The sequence below is a fragment of the Dromiciops gliroides genome, chromosome 2, assembly GCF_019393635.1.
Source record: "Dromiciops gliroides isolate mDroGli1 chromosome 2, mDroGli1.pri, whole genome shotgun sequence".
Classification (NCBI taxonomy): Eukaryota; Metazoa; Chordata; class Mammalia; order Microbiotheria; family Microbiotheriidae; genus Dromiciops; species Dromiciops gliroides.
The window spans coordinates 62680651-62687411 of record NC_057862.1 but is presented as its reverse complement, the minus strand read 5'-3'; positions in this window follow the sequence as shown (position 1 = coordinate 62687411).

The window sequence follows — 6761 nt, the reverse complement described above, 5'->3', positions numbered from 1 at the left end:
AAGTGACTTGCAGAGGACCATGCTACCAGGATCTGCTGGAGACAGGACTTTAACACTAATTGTCCTTACTTCTAAGACCTATTCTCTACCATGACAGTCAATTTGTCACTTTCTTTCCATCTATCTCTCCATATTTCTGTCTCTGTGTCTCTGTGTGTCTTTGTCTCTGTCTCTCCCTCTTGCCTTACTTTCTGTCACTCTCAGAAATATGTGGAAATTCTACCAAACAGCGTAGAGCATGGTAAAATCCAAGAAGAAAGAGGTAAAGGATAGGAAAGCCTTAGCCTTATCTCAAGGCTGACAAACACCATAGTGCAGAACAATTTCAGCATCATCACTGAACAGAGAACTGAAGATCACAGGACAGAAGAGAGAAGGGCATTGAATAAGAATTACACTCAATAATTTTTTCCACTAATAATTCAATTCAATTAGGATTTAAGCACCTCATATATCCCAGGTGCTTTGCTAGGCACTGGGGGAAAACATCCCTAGTATCATGAACACATCTTTCCAGGAGGCAGAGAAATACCTATGGAGAAGTTTCATTGGGAGGTCACTCAATCACATTGGCTTTGTCCTCAGCAACAGCAGTAAGTGGATCTTCTCTGATTTATCTGTCACAGGAGAAAGAATCCTCTGAAACAAATCAAGCCATCAACTTCTCTGAGTAAGGACAGTTCTGAACATGAAAGAAGAATGAGAAAAACAAGCACAGAGCACCATGTTGAGAGGGCTGCTTCATGCAGGCATTAAAGCCATCAAATTAGAAGTAGAGGCTCTTCCATCCAAGGAAGAAAAGGGGATCAACAAGAGATGATGTAGCTAATCTCAGCCATGAGAAGATCAAGTGAAATCATTGTTCCAACTTCAGAAAAACAAATCAGTGAGGGGAAGTGTTCTATTCCTGTTTATTGATAATCCTGTTGACTATTCCAAACCTTTTCAAGCTTCTTCCAAATCCTGCCCCTCCTACACATCTCAGAAGATCTGGCCTTCTCATCTAGAAGACTAAAGCTCTTGGATAGGAACATCCTCCTCTCCCTTTCATTATTCATCTTTGGTTTTTCAAATAACAAAGAATCTAATTAGGACAGAATTGGGAAGGAAAAAAAAGGAAAAAACAAATAGCAGTCCTTCTTAGTCCTGTCTCTACAGGCAGAAAAGGGCTACAATCTCTTTGAAACTTATTCACCCTGAAGTGAGGAAGGTTTGCATCATGGTTGAAACACTTTCAATGCCTGTTTCCAAGCAACTGACCATGACTTGCTGCTTCTCATTTCTGCCTCTCCCGGTTCCTTTGTCATGGTCCTAAAGTTCCTCTTATCACAAATGCCTCCCAGGCTGCAGTTTGTTGCTTCTCCAGACCAAAGGAGTCGTTACTGATGCTGCCTTTGCTTCCACAGGACAGAATATTATCACTTTTGTGAGACTACCCCCAGAGCCATCAGGCACTGAGGTCCAATCAACACATTTTCAACTCTTTTGTTAGTTAGGCCTACCAGACTTGGAAGACACACAAAAGAGAGCTCAGGCAACTGTCAAGACCTTGCTGATTAACTGTTGCCTCTGCTCCCCTCACCCAAGGGATTTCTCCAAGCCTTTACTACTACCTAGATTAAGGAGAGTGAATTCCTTTTAACTCCCATTAAGCCCTTGACAGCTAGCAACTGGCCATGCGTATTGCCTTGAAACTTCAAAGAAAGATTTAGAAACATTGGCCCTTCTTCCATTTCTCAAAATGTCTTCCTGTCATCCCCCTGTCTCCTCATTCCCTCTGGTAACAGAAAAACAACAAAACAAAACAAAACAAAACAAAACCTCTTATTCCTGACTTAGGCTAACGTGTGTCTTTGATCCTATTCCTTCCTATCTCTTCTATGACCTTGTTCCAACAGGCATCTAATTTCTATCACACACATTTATTTTTCCTCCTTCAGTGATTCCTGAATTCTAAAAATCCCCAATCACAAACTTTCTACCTATCCAGCTACTATTGGATTTTTCTCTTCCCCTTTACTCTAAATTTCAGGTGTCATCCCTCCCTCTCTCTGCCTCAGCTGAGCATCCACACCTCTCTATTGAAATTTTCTTGCAGAGTTCATCAGTGAATTACTGTTCACCAGTGGTCTTCATCTTCATTGTTGATATTAATTACTCTTTCCTACTGGATGGCTGGTACTCTTGGCTTCAGAGACACCACTATCTTCTGGATTTTCATAGTTTCTCTGTTCACACCTTCTCTGTCTCATACATTGGTTCCTTGTCCTCTTTCTAACCACTAGGGGTCCATGCTTCCCATAGTTTTGTCTTTGACCCTCATCAGTTCTTTGTCTACATTTTCCCCTTGGCTATTCCATTCATTATCATAATTGCCAAATTTATAAGATGACTATCAAATCTTTATTTCCCACTCTGCTCTAAGATGCAGATCTGCATTTACAGTGACCTTCAAGGCTTCACTGAGTAGATATCCAGCCATTATTTCAAATTCAACATCACCAAAATGAAGCCTATAATCATCCCTCCAATGAACATATTTCTAATTGTTGCTATTCTTATAAATTTTATTAATATTTTCTTTTTTCTATCACTGTGATTTCTCAGTGATTATAATCTCTAGTATCATTTATCATGTATCACAAACTTGAAACCTTGTAATTATCTTTGGTTATTTTCTCTAGCATCCCTCTTATATCTAAGCTTTTGCTTATACCTTATATGCTACCTCTATAGTTCTCTTGCCTCAATTCCTACCTTCTCTCTCCCACTGAAAGCCTAAGATACCCTTCCATTTACATTCTCCTGGACTATTGCAATAACCTTCTAACAGGTATTCCTGTCATAATCTCTGATTTTCAATCCATCTTTCATCATGCTTCCAGACTTGCCTTTCTGGTGCATGAAGCTAGTAACATCACATCTTTAGTCAAAGAAATCCAAAAATTTTGAGTGGCTTCCCAATGCCTACTAAAGTTCAAACTTCTTTACTTGACATACAAAACCTTCTGGCTTTATCTCTTCTCACTGCTCCACATATACTATCCCTGAACCAAGTAGGACTATGTCCCTTAAATGTGATAGACTCTTGGGGCCTTAATTCTTTACTCATGGTGTCCTTGTGTATTGAATATCCTTCTTCCTCTTCCTAAATCCCTATCCATTTATTCCTGCTAAATTCCTACTAATCCTTTAAGGACCAATTCAAAGACTACCCCCTATGTGGTGAATTCTTCCTTGGTCTATTACCCCTCAACAATGATCTTCACTTTCATATGGTAGATACCTAATAAATGATTACCATCTGAACAATGTGTATTTTGTACATTTTTATTGTATTTTTCATAAAATATGGTCTGTTATCTGTGTTTACATTTCAACCCCCGCTTAGACTGTAATCAATAGCATGTAGAAATTGGATCATATCTATACTTGTATCCTTCCCATGGTTTATTATATTTGTTAAAATGTAATATGGTTGGCACAATAAAGACCGATAATCAATCAGGTCATGTCATAATAAGGTGGAAGTGAGCTTGGGACTGTAGAACAGGTGACTGAGTTTGGCCCAGAGAACTCAAATGGATGATTCAAAAATAAGAGCAGAGGTATGCTATGGTAGAAGATGCCATTCTCTTTAAGGACATCAAGGAACTACATGCTCCAGGACACATATAGTAGACCAAATTAGGATCAAGGAATTATAGCTGAGAAAAAGCTTAGAAAACTAAGGCAGTAATTGAGTTACATTCTTATCTATTCTTTCTAAAGATATGTTTTCTTTTTTGGAGTGTTATAGTGATAGTCAAAAAAAACCATGCATGCAAACAAACAAACAACAACAACAACAAAGACTCTCTAGGTATAGATTCAATGGATCTCCTATCCCCTCCTCTCTAGTCATAGGGCAGCTAGGTGGCACAGTGGTTAGAGCACTGGTCTTGGAGTCAAGAGGACTTGAGATCAAATCTCATCTCAGATTTTTTTGCCTTAAAACATTTGGGGTCACCTCCAGTCATCCTGATGTATATCTTGCCACTGCAACCAGATGGCTGCAGAGGAGAGAGTGAGGTTGGTGACTTTGTACACAGCCATCTATCACTTAAATCCAATTCAGTGCAAGCCACAACATCACCCTGATGTCATGGTCCTCTTTGAGAACAAAGGACAAACAACTCATGTGTCTACTACCCTCATTTCTGGCCTTTATTACTTTTATCCTACACCATTAGAGTCACCTCTTAATAGGTCTCTATAACTTAAACTTTTCACTAAAATTAATTCCCCACTCCTAGCTACCAAAGTGATTTTCCTAAAGTTCAAGTCTGACCTCTCACCTACTCAATAAATTCGAAAAGATATCTATTGCTTAAAGGATAAATTATAAAATCCTGTGGTAAGAATTTCAAAACTGTTCACAATATAGCCTCAGCTTATCTTTCCAGCATTTTTATACATTATTCTTCTCACACTATGCAATTCAGCCAAACCTATCATCTTGTTCTTCCTCATAAGCAGAAGTCCACTTCCTGTTGTCATGCCTTTGCAATGGCTGTCCCTATGCCTGGCATGCATTCTGTGTTCACCCTTATCCTTAAGGCATACAACCATGTATAAATAAGATATATAAAGGGAAATTAGAAATAATCTTGGAGGGAGAACACTAGCATTAAGGAAGACCAGGAAAGGCTTCTTATCTATGGAAGGCACAATTTGAGGTGAGAGACAAGAAGGAATCCAGGAAAGCCAGAAAATGGAGACAAGGAAAAAGAGTATCCCCAATTGTAGGGACAGCTAATGAAAATTCATACAGTTGGGAATGTCATTAAATATGAGGAAGTGAGTGAGGAGTAAGAAGACTAGAATGGTAGGAAGGGGCCAGGTTGTGAAGGTCTTTAAAGCCAAACAGAGGATGTTATGTTTGATTCTGAAGGTAGTAGGGAGTTATTGGAGTTTATAAAAAGGGGGCAATGGGTGACATGGTCAGCTCTGTGCCTTAGGAAGATCACTTTGGCAACTGAGTGAAAGATGGACTGGAGTGGGAGAAAGGCTTGAAGAAGAGAGTCCAACCATAAGCCTACATATTTGTGTGTATGTGTGCGTAGTTTCAAAAATAAAATTGGAAGGATTTAGCAACAGATCAAATGGGAATGAGGAATGAGGAAGTGAGGAATCAAGGATGACACCTAGGTTTCAGGCCTGGGTAAGTGGGAGGATAGTGATGCCATGGGAAGTTTTGAGGAAGGTTTGAGGGAAAGCTAATGAGTTTAGTCTTAGACATGTTGAGTTTAAGATGTTTGTGGAACATTCAGTTCAAAATATCTAAAAAGCATTTGGAGATGAAAGGGATTTGTGCTAAATAAATAGACCTGAGAATCGTGTGTATAGAGATTTTTTTTTGCTGGGCAATGAGGGCTAAGTGACTTGCCCAGGGTCACACAGCTAGTTAGTGTCAAGTGTCTGAGGTCAGATTTGAACTCAGGTCCTCCTGAATCCAGGGCTGGTGCTTTATCCACTACACAACCTAGCTGCCCCTAGAGATAATTTAATCAATGGGAGTTGATGAGATTACCAAGTGAAATAGGATTGTGGAAGAAAAGAGCACCCAGGACAGAATCTTGAGGTACATTCACGGTTAGCAGTTGACCTTGATGAAGATCCAGCAAAGGAGGCTGATAAGATATCAGACAAAAATAAAACAAAGTAGGAGAACCAGGAGAAAGTAATGTCAAGTAAACCAAGAGAAAAGATAATATTCAGAATATTAGATATGTAGGAGGAGAACCAAGAGAGAATGGTGTTCCAAAAACCTAGAGAGAAGAGAGTATCAAGAAAAGGGTGATAAACAGCATCAAAGTCTACAGAGAGAACAAGAAGGATGAGAATTTTTAAAAAGCTATTAGATTTGGGAACTAAGAGATCCTAGGTAACTTTGTAGAGAGCAGTTTCAGTTGATTAATGAAGTATAAAGTCAGACTGAAGAAAGTTAAGAAGAGAGTGAGAAGAAAGACAGTGGAGGCATCAATTATAGACAGCTTTCTCAAAGAATTTATCCTCAAAAGGGAGAAAGGATGTAAGGTGATCGCTAACAGGGATGGATTGATTAAATAAGGTAGGGGGGTTTAAAGAATGGAAGAGACTTGGGAATGTTTCTAGACAGCAGAGAAGCAGCTAGTAGACAAGGACAGATGAAAGATTAGTGAGATAGTGGGAATGATAGAGCAGACAATCTGTTGGAAGAAACAGGATGGCATGAGATCATGGGTGTATGTGTGGTATTTGGTAGATCTCTCCTTGGATTGTGACCAGGAACAATTGAATGAAATAGAAATGAGAATTACAAATGAAATGGCCTGAGGGCGGATACAAGAGGTCAAATGGGGAGACAAGGTACAGTCACACACAATATACATAGAGAATAGTGAACAAGAGAGTATATTACTCAGTATTATATACTCCTCATTTTAAAAAGCATCCACATAAATGCTCAGACAATAAATGAAAAGTTTTTGGAGAAGGATGGAAAGGCTTCACTGAGGAGGAGAATGTCAGCTGGGAATTAAAATATGAGTAGGAGATAAACAGAGAAGATAGGGCAACAACATTCACTGTGTGCCAGGCACTATGCTAAGTACTAGGGATATGAAGAAAGACAAAGCACATGGAACAGCAAAACCACATTGGAAATGAAGGTTCTTGGTATGATGACAGCAAAGAGGCAGAAATCATCATGGTAGATCAGAGATGAATGAGGAAGAGAA